Below are 14,965 nucleotides of genomic sequence, written 5' to 3' on the forward strand. Positions count from 1 at the left end.
AACCTCTTAGAGTTCAGATTGTAATGCCTGCCCTGGGTCACATTTTACTTGCCTATCCTATGAATAATGTACCTGACTGGATCTTCCTAAAGCCTGGGCTTCCTGGCTCTGGCCCACAGGGCTGTACTGGTGCTGAATGCTGGAAGATGGAGCAGGAATGGGTGACCTTCTTCCACCAGGGGTCCAGATTCCCTGGCATCTTGTGTACTCCCTTCACTCTTAACTTCAACTAGTTTCTTCTCTTGGTACTTTTCCTTGATGCTGTTTATTATACTCTTAGTTCTATTTTATCTTTACTCAGTACATTGTATGGATTTTTAAAGTGACCTTGAATAATTTATGGATGTGAGCATGAGAGTTCTGAGCAGTGAAGACTTTGACCTTTCAGTGTTACATTTCCTCTGAGTCTCGGGATCCCTGTGTTCTTTAGGCTACCCCTGTATGCAGTCAGAATTCACTCAAGATTCACTCACTGTTCTCTCTCCAGGCTTTTCCAGCGCCAATAAAATGATATTTTACTACCTTCCCAGGGGAGGACATGAAACATAGTCACCACTCTTTCTGTTTCTGCACATCGCTTGTGTGATGCACTTAATGCATATAAATTTTAATATAAGATTTAAGGCTTCTTGGAAGTATTAGATTCTGTGAGCTTAATGTTTCTGATGACTCATATTGTCACTCAGTTTCTTGGGTGATTTAGTAAAAGATCTGAACTCTTCTCTGAAATGAACACATTCATTTAATAAAAAAATGAAATGTTTACATAATTATTTTGATGGGAGTTGACAGTAAAGCAGAAATTCTGAGAAATGCTGGTACTAAATATTGTCAGTAAACTCATTTCAGCTTTGTCTGAAAATACTTGTTACTTCAACTGCACATCAGAGATCCCATATATCCCATGCCTTGCTTTAGCATTCATACTTTTGAATAAATATGATGAATGTAGGAAACTTGTTTTCATTAGGTTATCATTCATTCCCTCATCCACTTATTCCTGTAGTCAGTACTACTCTGCACCCTGGGTGACTCTAGGCATGGGAGAGACAGTGATTAATTTACAAAGGAGCTTATTTCCTCTAGTTAAGGGAGGCAGATAGTAAACCTAACAAGTAACTATCTGAGAGGGTTTCAGAGAGTTGTGCACGTGAGGAAGAAAAAGAAAAGTGACCAGGTAGAGTGGTCATTTTTGTTGAAAGGGCTGGGCAAGACTCTGATCTTTGATGTGAAACCTGAGTGATGAGAGAGAACCAACCATCCAAAGATCTGGGAAGAAACCCTCCAAGCACAGGGAATGAAAGGTTCAAGGGGTTTGAGATAGGCCTGAGTTTGTGTCTTCAGAATCCAGAGAGAAGCTCAGCACCGTCACACCCAGGAATGTCAGGATAATAGAAAGTTAGAAGAATGAGACATAGGAAGAGGGTGGTCTCAGGGATCTTTAATCCCATTTGATTGATTATCTTTGGGCCCTTGAGCAAATCATCTGGTCCACCCGAGTCTCAGTTTCCCCTTCTCTGAAATGAAGAGAATGAAAGTTGCCTCCCGGCTTGCTTGAGAAGATTTAATGTGGTAATAAGATGATGGTTCTTGCAAGAATGTCCGGCATTTGGTAAGAAATATATGTGTTGTGTACTATTATGTATGGACGTACAAATTTTCCCCTAGCTAACCATGTATGGCCCTGATGGACTTTTAAAACTGGAATAGATCTTAGAAATTATATCAGATCTGATATTTTACAGATGATGCTTTTGCTCAGTGAGTGCTAGTGATTGATATAAATTCCCCAAACTGGTAAGGGAAAGTTTAGACTGGAACCTTGACTCTTAGACCAAGAGCTGCCTTCCTACTAGACATGGCTAGACAATGTTGGCCCTTAGCTCTCAACTTCATGGGTTACACCTATTCTCCTAAGTATTTGCCTTAAAGGAGTATGTTTATAATAGCATTGTTGACCCTGCATTTTTCAGTAGAGATTGACACAGTTACCATATTGGTAGTGAATTCATAAGTTAGTAACTTACTGATTACTGAAAGATATTTGGAAGTAATTTCAATTTTGGCATGAAGTTCAAGGTTTCATTTACCTACAGAAAACTGTAATACCTCCTTTTGCTAATGCTTCTTTTCATGAACAATTCAGTTCTCTAACAAGCGTTAACCAAAATTTTGCTTCTGCTCATCAACTCCACGTCAGGTGATGAACGTGACCGTGGCCATCTTCTCTAGAATCATGAAATGAATGAAGTTTGTGAACTGAGGGAGCACTGTACAAGCTATTATTTAAGATTATTGTATTCTAGCCAATAGATTAACCACAGATTCAAATATCTCATTAATAGTTTTAACTTTTTCATACTTTTTGATTAAGATAAGTATAGAAAAATCATTTTATTACATTATCTATTCATTCATTCTCTTAATAGCTAACTCTGTGCCCAGTACTATTCCAGATACTGGCGATACAATGGTGAGTAATGTGTGTAGTATGTTAGCCTTCCGGCTCCCTATATTCTAGTCAGAGGAAGCAGATAATGAACTAATAAGTTCCTAAAAAAGATAATTTCAGGGTAGTCTCAGAGGTATTTTAAAGTTGGGAAATCAGTGACTTGTTTTTCATTATGATTAATGTCATTATGAATTTTAGCACTAAGAATGTTATTGCTAAAATTAGAAGAGCTAATCATACTTTAAATTATGGACTCATTTAAACAATTTATTTTTCAAGCCTTAGTTTTCTAGTCTAATGTTCTATGGACAGGCAAATAAATGCATTGCATAAATTCACATGTAGATATATCCATGGTGTTATTGAACAATGGGATTAAATGAATAGGGTAAAAAGGCATTGCTAACATGTTACTGTGTGGGACTAATATTATTGGTTTGGTGTCTCAGATTCATTTTTCTATTTTTTTATCTCTTTCTACAAGTTTATAGACCTTCTTAGGTAAAGGGAAAATTGCTGTATGGGATGATTTTGTTTTTCCTATTTGCCTTTCTATGGGAAGACTTCTACCTAAGAAAGTTAATTTCTAAGCCATTTTGAACTCATTTATTATAGAAGCAGTACTTAGCCTGGTTGTTAGGTTCCAATATCATTCTGCAGAAATTTATTTCATTGTTTTGGAAACAGAAAAGTTGCAATTAACAGTGCTCCCGTGAGTTCTGGCTCAGTTTGGATGCAAGCAGTGATAAATGAGGTGCGTTTTTCTTCTCCTCCTCTGAGCACAGGCCTGGGCCCCGTCCAGCCTGTGGAGCAGGTGAGACCCTTTTCTCACCCTCTTCTGCTCTCTGCATATCCTACCTCCTCTCTGCCCAGAGAATTCTTCTTTTGGGGCCTCAAGGATTTTTTTTTTTTCTTGTAAAAGTTATGTGTCCTCTGTTCACTATTTTGCATTTAACTGTAGTAGCAAAGTCAATAGTTGAGTAAACCATATGGATACTTGATGTTTTCAAGATGCCAAATATGTATTTCATAGTGTCAGAATGATTTCTTCGAACTTTTATTCAAATATGTGCTTTTAGAAGCCAAAAACGTACTTTCTCAGAGTTACTTCCCTCTGTTTCTCACCAACACCCTCTGTGGGTCAGAGCTCTGGCCCATGGAGCCTAAAATGTTTATATAATATTTTTCTTTCCTACTTTGGGATGGTGTATGGGATTTGAAAATCTATGAGATTTCATTTAAGGAAAGCTTAGTCCTAGGAAAAAAGGCTGAAAAATTATAGCAATATGCATTTAGTAGCTTGGGCTCATTCTGCTGCTGGCATCTGCTTTATTCTCTGTATTGTCCTTATGCACTTTGATGCCACTTTAGAGAAATATACTACATGAAATCCTAGCCTAAGTGAAAAGCAAATGGAAGTCATAAGTTCGTCCCACACCACTGTGAAGACAGTGCATAGGTCTGTGGCCTGACAAAAATAGATGAAGTTTATAGTATGTTCAACTCCATTGCTCATACTTTTTTCATTTCCTCTTCCCAGCTGAATAAATGGGGGGAAAAGAGAAAAAAATTACTATCATAAAAAAGTACATTTCCCCCTCTATGTTCAGTTATGGAGGGACATCTATAAACACGGGCATAAAGCCAGAGGAAAGGAGGTACTTCCGAAATGTTGTCTGATAGACACTTTGGCTTCCAAGTAAAAATAGTTTGAAAATACATTGAGGACGTATAAGCAGAAATATTGACATATGGTATGTGATATTTGGCTGAGTTCATGGATGACATATGAGCCAGCCTGCAGCAGCTTTGCTGGTAATTGTATAGCCTGCGAGAGGACTGATTATCTGTCATGAAACACAGAAATTTAGGGCACTATGGAACTTTAAAGCTCGTGTAGAAGCTTTTATTTGGTAATCAAAGCATAGGACTATAATGACTAAAAGTAGGAATAAAATTAATAAGACTTTTAAGAAATAGCTGAACTATTCTTTTTCTGTTATTGTAATTTCTAAAAGCTGCTATTTGCTGGACTCTGTGTAGCCATGGCAAAAATACGATTTTGTTTTTGATCAATTTGTCAAGTTGAATTCTTATCTCCAGGCTACTCAGAGTATAGTATTTATTTGTTCTTTGCAATTTCACCTCTAAGCATATGTAAATATGTTTACAGCTTGTTTAAAGCTATAAGGCTCATACATTCAATGTGGAGAGCACAATTCAGAGCAGTATAAACTCAAAGTTGAACTCATTTGCAAGACAGAGTTTTGAAGAGATAGCCTGATTTATTAGATTTCACATTAGGTTGATATTAGGAAACTTGCTTTCTGTTCCTACTTTTGCCAATGAATTTTATGAGAGTAGATAAGTGACAATCATCCTTGGATTTATTTATATATCTCTAATATTGGAGAGTCATCTAGTTGATTTCTAAGATTCCTTCCTTATCTACATATCCTGTAATTCCACTGGGTACTCATCTAGATGAGAAGCCCCCCTTTTTAATGCCAAGAGCATTGGGTAAAATTCCTACAGAATTATATAAGTAGTAAGGAAAAATACATGAAAAGAGTTTTATAATTATTTTTAGCTGATCTTGGGACATCTGTGGTGATTTCTGTATTAATGATTTTGGAGCCAGGAAGAAAGATGTCACCTTATAATACACAGATTAGGGTTAGATCCTCAAGGACTGTCTTGAGGACTCTCTTCATTTACTAACTCTGTAGACACCTGTATCTCTGTTAGAAAACAGGGTAGCATTTTCAAGTGAAGAAAATTAGATGAGTTTCATAAGCTAATTAGAGGGTAGCAGGATTAGCTAGAAGCTTTTGTCAGAATTAACAAGAAATGATGAAACTCTGGTAACTGCAATATCTGGGAAACACTAAAGTTCCTAGGATTGCAGGGGATGGGAATAAATGGATATTGGAGCAAGAGAGATTTGCAACTAGCAATAGCCTTATGAGAGGACCCCCGGACTGAGCTCTGGGCTTCAGTGGAGAAGCTTGGTTACTTCCCAGCAGGGAGGAAGCCAACAAAAAGTAAATGCATGACTCTTTCTCCACCAACTCTTTGATCTCTTGCTAGTATCAAACATTGACCCAACCAACTCAAGAAAGAACTGGCAGCTGAGGGAGCAAGTGGGTATAGTCTGGTGAAGGCCAGCCCCTAAAGTCCCAGAGGATAACAGAAAAGGATCGAGGATTCTTCTAGAGCGGCAAATAGAGAATATTAATGTGTTAGTCAGTGTTCCCTTGCTGTAATAAATACTTGAGATAATCAATTTATAAAAAGGAAAGGTTTATTTAGGATCAGCATTTTGGACATTGCAGTCCATGAACAATTGGCCCCATTGCTTGGGGCTGTGTGGAGGCAGCATAAAATAGCAGGAGCACATCGTGGAGAAAAACTGTTCAATTTTGGCCAGAAAGCAAAGGAGATGAAAAGGAAGGAGTTGGAGTAGCATTATATCCTTAGAGGTCACATCTTCAATGACCTAAAGATGTCCTAAAACTTCTACCGCCTTCCAAAAGCACCATGCTGGGGACCAAACGTTAACAAATTAACCTTTGGAAGACACTTCTCCAAACCATAGCAATTGTGTGCATCCAAAAACTAAAGCTAGAAAAAGTCCTATTCATTCTATTAAAAAGTAGTTGTATATTTTGGATAGAAATTTAGAATGGCTTGGCATAATAAACTTTAATGGAAAAAGTAAACTTCTGAAAAACTGCTTTGACCTAGGCTTGGGTACCTATGATAATATTTTTTACCAAGACCCCCACTACCTAAATCACTGGCTTATCTAAAACTGTTAAATAGATAAATAGTGTGACCAGACCAAGGAGGCGACCAGTAATCATCAGGGCCCATTGCCACACAATATTGGATTTAATTTACTGTGTGTAAGACTGAAGACTTTTTAAACCTAAATTTCTGAGAAATTTTAGCCTGTAGTTTTGTTTTAGTATTGTACTGTTTTTGTCTGCTTTTGCTTTCAGGGAAATATTGGCTTAATCACATTAGTTTGGAAGTGTTCCTTGCTTTTATTTCAAAAGAGATTATATGAAATTTATGTTAATTCTTCTTTAGATGTTTGGTCGACTTCTACCTATAAAACCATTTGGGACTGAAGATGCAATTTTGGGGAGGTTTTATAACTTCAATCTTATTATAGGACAATTCAGATTATCTGTTTCTCATTGAGGTGTAGTAGTTTTTGAATTTTAAGGAACGGTTCCTATTTCTTCTAGGTAGTTGAGTGGATGAAGATAAAATTCTGCAGTATTCCCTTGCTGCTACAGTTTGGATATGGATTGGGTGTCCTTTCAAGACTGGGTATGATTGGAAGCTTGGTGGTGGTGTTGGGAAGTATGGGATATTTAAGAGTGGGGGTCTCCAGGGAGGTCCTTAGGTCACTGGGGGCTTGAGATTCTTCTCACAAGCGGGTTGTTACAAAAGGAGGAACCTCTGGTCCCTTCTTCTTGCTCTGCTTCCTGGGTGGGGACATGACTGCTTGTTCTAATGTGCTTCCTCCATTACCGTCCATCACCCACCATGGGTCCCTCACCAGAGAAATTTGGATTTTGCTCCTCTAGAACTAGAGCTAAACTTCCTTTCCCTCCTTTTTTATTGGTATTCATTTCTGATAGATAGTATTTACATTCGTTTGGGGGAATTGGTACATGTGTGCACGTGTACATTGTATCTTGATCATTTCAATCCCCCTTTTTCCTTCCTACTTTTCCTCTCCCCTTTATATCCTGCGTTGTCTTTATTTGTTCAGTTGCTTATTTGTTTCTTCTTTAAACTTGTTGATCATCTTAGTGAATGTTTTATTCAGTTGCTTACTTATAGCTTTTATAATCTTCTATAATCTCAGTAACCTATCATTTTAGTAATTGTTTCACTCAGTTGCTGTCTCCTCTTTGACTTCTTCAATCATTTTCTGTTTGTCTTTTGAGTTCTTTATCTGGCAATTCGTCCTCTTCAGTGTCTTTGAGATCAGTTTTGTGGGGTTCTCTTGTATCTGGAGTAATGTCCCTGTCCTCCCTCCAGCCTGTGATCTCAGCGGCATCCTGGGGTCAGAAGTGTGGCAGCTCCTCATCCATGCAGTGCTTTCTGTCCACCAAGCAGCTGCCCCAGTCCTCCGATTGAGCTCAGGCTTGCTCAGGTTCCCACCATGCACAGTGCCTGGGTAGGGTGCCATGACAAAAGGATATGGGGCACATACATAAGAAGCCTAAGCTGGGAGCACTGGGACTGTCTCAGTGTTGGGCGCATGGGTCTCTGTTGCAGTCTTCCTCTGGGTCACATTGGCCTGAGTGACTTCTCACCCTGCCCAGGTCCTCCAACTGTTCTCTGGCTAGGGATTTTCACAGCACTAGTATTAAAGTGCATGTGCCACTAGCTGGTCCAGGTCTTCCAGGCTGCAGGAGGGCCTCTGTGTTGGTGGTGGACTGGGCAGCACTGAGCTGGCTGCCACCTGCCCTCAGATGGGCTGCTCTGCTCCAGTGGCAGAGATAGAATGGCTGCCTTGCTGCTCAGCCTCTCTGCTCTGTTACTGGTCTGGGGCCTTGTCCAGGTTCTGTTCCCTGGTAGTTTCAGTGACCTCTGGCAGAGCTCCGCAGCCATCAAGCTGGGCCATTGCTTTCGATCCAGCAAGTGTGCTGCTTTCCAGATCCTCATGATGGAATCTACATAAACCTCCTTTCCTCTTAAGAAGTCTGTCTCAGATACTTCACTACAGTAACAAAAAGTTGACTAATAAACTTGTTAACTTTTTAAATGACTGCAGAATATATAGCAGAATAATATCTGTAGTGATATCTTGTATTTCATTCCTAAGACTGGTGATTTGTGCCTTTCTTTTTATCTTTTCAGTTTATGAATTTTATTGATTTTTTTCAAAGAATGAAACTATTTGCTTGCTTCATTGATTTTGTTTCCTATTTTCAGTTTCATTAATTTCTATTCCTATTGTTTCATTTTCTTCTCTTTTCTAAAGTCCTCTTCTTGTTTCCTGAAGTAGAAAATTTGATTAATGATTTCGCTCTTTACTTGTTTTTCATTTAGGGCTACACATTTTCCTTTCACTATTACTTTGGCTGCATCCTATGTAGTTCAATATGCTGTACTTTAATTTTCATTCATCTCTCTGTTTTTTCTTTTGGGACTTTCTTTGTGGCCTATGGATTACAAGTGGAGAGATTTTCTTGTCTATACAGTATTGATTTTTGGTTTCACCCCCATGGTGGTTGGGTGGAGCATGAACTTGATTGCCTTTGAGAATCACCCAGGGGACTGGTGGAGCACACTTCTGGCTGTGTCATAGGGGTGTGACTTTGAGGTCTCTATCTGGCCCCTCATCCCTTCCTCTCTAGCACTGTTCCCCTGCTCTGCTTTCTGGGCACCACGGCCTAAGCATCTTTGTTCTACCACTCCCTTTCACCATGTTTCTATTTTAGAGCCTGCTGAGCATGAACTGAATCCTCTGACACCATGCACAAAATTATATCCTTTTTCCTTCACATTGTGGGTGTCAGGTATTGTGTCTCAGGAACAGGAAGTTTAATATAGTTCCATTATGATCACAGAACGCATTGTGTATGATTTTAGTAGTTTTACGTTTGTTGAACTTTGTTATATGGCTCAGCATATGTTTTAACTTGGTGCATGTTTCTTGGGCACTTGGAAAAATATGTTTTACTATTGTCTTAGTCACTTTCCTTGCTACTGGGCAAAATATTCAGCACCTGCAACCTAAAGGAGGAGAAGCTTATTTTGACTCACAGTTTGCAGATGCTTCAGTCCAGAGTTGTCTTCACAGGAGGGTGTCATGTCAGAGGGAAGCTGCTCACATCATGTTGCCAGGAAGCAGAGGGCATTAAGAGCAGAACTAGGAAAGAAGACAAACCTTTGTAGGTCACACCCCCAGTGACTCACCTCTTCTGACCAGATCTAATCTAATCATCTTCCCAAAGCCCCACCTATAAGCATGGGAGGCTTTAGGGGGACATCTAGATATAAAACATAACAGCCATTGAGTTCTGTACATTCCATTTATATCTTATTTGATTTAAATCTTGTATACCTGTGCAGATTTACTGCCTAGTAGTTATATCAGTTCATGAAAGAAGGGTATTAAAGCCCCCAACTATAGCTATATATTTATTTATCTTTTCAGCCTTATAAAGTTTTGCTTTATGTATTTTGAGGCTTTGTTGTTTGGTGTGCATATGTTTAGATTATTATGTCTTCCTACTGGATTGGTCCTTTTGTTCTTATAGTCCTCCTTATCTCTAACAATTTTCTTTTGAAGTCTTCATTATCAGACACTAATATGGCCACTCTTTGCTCTTTGCAAAAATTAGTTAAAAAATTAATGAGTTCCTTATATATCTTGTCCCATCCTTTTACTGTTATTATATTTAAAGTTTTTTTTTTAAACCGCATTTGACTGCCTTCTTCTTTTCAATTTGCTCTGCCAATCTCTGCTTTTTGAATAAAATTTTTAGACCATTTGCATTTCAAGTAATTAATGATATATTCTAATGCTTACATTGGTCATTTTACAATTTTCTGTGGTTCTTTTGGTTCTTGTTTTTCCTTTGCTTCCTGGGTTACTTAAATCATTTTAAATGATTCTATCTGAAAATATATAGTGTTGTGAGTCTCTATCCTCTTGGTATAGTATTCATGTATGACATTATAGTCTATTGCTCTCAATAAATTACTACCTTTAGTGGAGTGTGGTGTATTCATTACTACTTGGGGCTTTTTACTTTCCCATTTAGAAATACAACTTCTGTGAGTATTCAGTGTCATTCTAATTCTATTTTAATCATTGAATATGTTTATGAAACTTATGAAGAATCATAATTATATTATATATTCATTTCTCTGCTCTATTTTTCTGACTTTCTTCCTGATTATGCTAGTTTACTTTTTTATTATTTCTTTTCTGTTTGAATAATTTCTTTGACCAATCTTTCAGAATAGATCTACTAGCAACATATTCTTTTAGTTTTTCCTTCATGTAAAAATGCTTTTATTCCAGCTTCATTCCAGAAATACAGCTTAACTAAGTATAACATTCATGAAATATAGATCTTTAGTTCTTTTCTTTTAGTACTTATTGTTTTCTCATAACTGCCATGGCTTCAGAAGAGAAAAAGCCTCTGATATTTGAATTTGGGTTTCCCTATAGATAGTGCATCATTTCTATTTGGCTGGTTTCAAGATGTTTTCCTTTGTCTTTTGTTACTCAGATTTAATTATGTTGTATATTAGTGTAAATTTCTCTGGATTTGAACTTTCTTGAGGTCGCTGAGCTTTTGAATCTGCAGAATGCCCCACCAATTTTAGGAAATTTTCAGATGTTATTTTTTTGAGTAGTCTTCCAGTCCATTTATCCTCCTCTTTTCTATTTGGTATATGATGCAACTATCTTTTGTTGTTGGTTCCGTAGCTCCCTGAGACTGCTTTCATTTCTTCAGTGTATGTTCTCTGTTGTTCAGATTGAATGGATTATATTGAACTGTTTTGAAGTTCATTGATTCTATGTTCCATCATCTTCACCTTACTGTTACGCTCATACAACATTTTTGTTATATTTTTGATATCTAGTTTCCATTTGTTTCTTTTAAACATGTTTTTCTCTAGTGAGATATTTTTCTTTTTTGTTTCAAGATACATGTAATGCACAATGAAGTGTTTTTGCTGTGCCCTTTCTTTAAAATCCTTGTCAGATAATTGTTACATCTGATTAAGTTTGCTGCATCAGTTGGTTATCTTTTCTTGTTAAAATTTTAGGGTTTTTTACTCCTGGTATGACAAGTCATTTTTAATTGTTGCCCGAACATTTTATCTTATGTTAGAAGACCCTGGGATCATATTTTCATTTTTAAATTTTCTGTTTAGATTTAGCATGCAGTTTCTGGCTTACTTTTTAAGCGATGCTTCCAATGAGCTCTTAATTTTCCAAATTCTTGCCATGTTATTTTGGTCTGTTTTACTTATATGATGCTGCCTGAGTCCCACCTGTTTCTGCTGCTGCCTCCGGTGGAGGTAGACAGGGTTTCCCAGACTGGGCCACTTGATGTCTCTAGGTGTTGGAAGGCTGTTCCAAGCTTATGTGGAGAAAGAAAATTCCATGGCCATAACTGGGGCAGGATTTCTGTGTGGTCCCCCCCCTACCCCCCGCTGCCCAGGGTCTCTGGGTAGAGGATGGGATACTTGGGTTGTAAGGGCCAGAGAGATTCTCCAGGCCCTGCTGTTGCTGGATCCCTGCTTCTGGTTTTCCCAACATGAAAGAGAAGTGGTGGAGGCTTCCCTGGCCAAATACTTGCTCTGACAAAAGTTTTTGCTTTTCCAGGGCAGGGTGTACTGGATAGGATCCTTGCTACTTGGGACACCATGGAGGATAAGCCTGCCTGTGTAGTTTTTTTTGCAAGTAGTATTTGGCAGCCATGGTGTCTGTCCTCTGGAAGGAGAGAACTTCTCATCCACCTCCCTCTAAGATTCTGCCTGCCTGCACTGTAGCTTTTGAAGTGCTTTGATTCAGTCATGAGAGGTTTGGTTGTACCCAGGTTGCCTTCCAAAGCCAAGTTGGGGGAAATGCTGGACCTTGGTTGCTTTGTTCTGCTTTTTCTGTTTTTTTTTCTCTAGAGACAATCTTTTTATTTATTTTGTGGTGCTGGGGATTGAACCCAGGGCCTGGAGCACGGCAGGCAACTGCTCTATCACCTCACACCCCTACAGAGAAAGGGGTTTAATGCTCAGAAGTTCTGGTTTCCTGGTCAGCTCAGTGCGGGCCCAGCGAAGGCGCCACATAGTTGCCTCCAGGGCCTTGAGGGGAAGGAGGCTGCAGGGACAAACCCTCCGGCAGGGCACCCCCGGCCGCCTTTCTGGCTGCGGGCTGACCGTCGGCCCCGAGCCCCGGCAACCCGTAGGCAGTGTTGAAGAGACTGATGGGAGTGGAGCCATCGGTGATCAGGGGGGACTTCAGGCCCAGGGACTGCAGCAGTTTCACCTGCATCTCTGGCCCGGCCATGGCCAGGTCCCTGATGGTGCTGGGGCCGAGGGCCTCCGTCATCTGCTTGAACTTTTTCACCTCCACCTCCGCCAGCTGCTGGGCTTTGCTCACTTCCAGTTCCAGCTGAGCCCGGGCAAAGATCAGTTCCTGCTCTCGGACTTTCTGTACCCGCTGGAGCTCAGCCTCCATCTCGATGGCCAGCGCCTGAGCCTTCAGCTTGGCCTGCAGCACGGAACCTTCTCCCTCAATCCTTGCAGCCTCTGCCCGCGACTCAGCCTTGGCCTGGGCGGTCCCAGTGCTCTCCACAGCCATGCTCATGGCCTCGAGCTCCAAGAGCTGCTTGCGAGCCTTCTCAGCTTCCGACTGGTCTAGGGTCTTCTGCCTGTCCAGCCGTCCCCGGGCCTCTTGCTCCAGTCTCTGAGCCTCGCGCTTGGCTGCCGCCTCCTGGGAGTTGGTGGTGATCTCAATGGCCAGCTGGATGCTGCGCTGCAGGGCATCCCGGGTCCGCTGGTCCACAGGCTCCACCGACTGCACGTCCACGCTGCTTACCACCAGCCCGTTTGGGGGGAAGAAGGCCTGGTCCCTGGGCCTGGGCAGGGCCACGCCACCGGGGCCCTTGGCTTCGGAGGTCTCAAAGCCGAAGACGGCCGTGCAGATGACGCGGGCTGAGTTCTTGTGGAAGTCGTCAAAGGAGACGGGAAGCCACAGCCCCTCGCATCCGGGACGCGATGGCCTTGCAGGCGTCACCCACGAAGTCGGGCACCGAGAAGAGCTTGGCCGCCTCCCGAGGGTCGTTTGGGTCACTCAGCTCGAAGTGCCAGTTGTAGGCGAGCTGCAGCTGCAGCCTGGCGTCGTCCGCCGTTTCGATGGTGATGATGTCGGTGAAGAAGTCGGGCCCCAGCAGCAGGCAGAGTGCGGCGGGCATGGGGACGTTTGGGCCGCCCCGCCGAGAGGGACAACACAGTGAGCTGCTCCTCGGGGCCCAGGGACACCAGCTCGGGCCCGGTAGTCGTACACCTGCACCGCCGCGTTGTGCGGCACGTGGTAGCTGACCACACGCGTCTTGTTCCGGGCGGCGGGCGGGTGGGGCTTGGCTGCGTCCTTCAGGCCCCTGTCGGCCAGGGGGTCCTGCGCCGAGCTCAGCAGCTCCTCCACGCCGGGGGGCAGCTCCTTCTCCCACAGGACCTCGTCCTGCGTCAGCATGTAGGTGCTTCCGGCCGCGGCGCGCACCTTGCCGGTCTTGACGTCCTGCACGTAGATGGATGCCCTCGTTCTCGTCCAGAGGGATGGCCTGCCGCTCTTCCACCACCTCCACCTTGGCGGACGGCACGTACTCCAGGGGCCCCCGGATGACCCAGCGGTCCCCGGCCTGATGCGGACCCTCCTTGGCCTCTTCGCCGTCCTCCAGCGCCTACAGCGCCTTCAGCAGCAGCCCCTGCTGCTCGGACAGCACGTACACGTCCTGGATGCCTCGCTCCAGCCGCTCTCCTTTTTTTCTCCTTTTTTCTCCAGCCGCTCTCCTTTTTGCTGGGTGTTGCTGTGTTGCTCTTGTAGCTTTTAGGTCTCAAACCAGTTCACCTTCTTTCATTAGCGATCAGAGATCCTCTAGCGTTGCCTTTGATGCTTTCAGCTTTAAGAATAGGCTCAAGGAGGTAGGTCCGTTCTTCTTGTGTGAACTACAAGTCCAAGGTCTGTTTGAAACCGAGGGAAGGCATTTTAATGGATTAAAATGGGGAAGACAATGAAAAAGGCTCCCCAGCATGCAGGAGGTTGAAGTTGTAGAATTCTTTTTCTTTGGAAGCCATGCAAAACCGAGAAAGTACTCCAGATAAATGAATATCCATCTCTAAGATGAATGCTTTTTGTTTCTTCCAAATGCATTTCTATTTCTTCATTAATTCTCTATATAAATGGATATATGTAATGATAACCATCTAAAATTTGATTATTTTTGTAGGTCATTGCTTTGCTTTCAGTGTGGCTTGAGATTTAAACCCTTAAAGAAAAAGAATCTGTTATGAAATTTGGGTTATCATTAAGCAGTTGATGAACTCTTGATCGGGATAATAAAATGATAATGGTAATTACTTCATTGAGCTAACAAAATTTTATATATACATATGAAGAGAGTTACATATAATTTTATTCCCAGCTGCTTGTGGCATTATAAGATCTCTGATTTAAATTGTCTGTAAAAGTAAGCATTTTATTATGATAAACAAATATATTTCAAGTACCTGTGTGCATATAGAATCCATTAGTCCAGGCACCTTAAAAGTGAATTTTCCAATCCCTTTCAGAAGAAACTACTAAAGAACTTATACATCTATTTTTATTTTGATGTACTTTTATTTATATTTTTGTGAATTCTAAAAACTGTAGTAGTATAATAATAATACATATATGAAATTTAAAAATTATATAATTTGGAGGACTGATAGAGCTTGGTAAATTCAAAGTAATTGGAAGATAGG

General features: G+C 41.2%; 1 pseudogene; it reads right to left on the reverse strand.

The window, feature by feature from the left end:
* Positions 1-12,245: 12,245 nt before the first annotated feature.
* LOC101707341 (major vault protein pseudogene) lies at positions 12,246-14,738 on the reverse strand (annotated as a pseudogene).
* Positions 14,739-14,965: the final 227 nt, after the last annotated feature.

The sequence above is a fragment of the Heterocephalus glaber genome, unplaced genomic scaffold (assembly GCF_053883595.1).
Source record: "Heterocephalus glaber isolate CG9 unplaced genomic scaffold, H.glaber_assembly_v1.0 deba00001472, whole genome shotgun sequence".
Lineage (NCBI taxonomy): Eukaryota > Metazoa > Chordata > Mammalia > Rodentia > Bathyergidae > Heterocephalus > Heterocephalus glaber.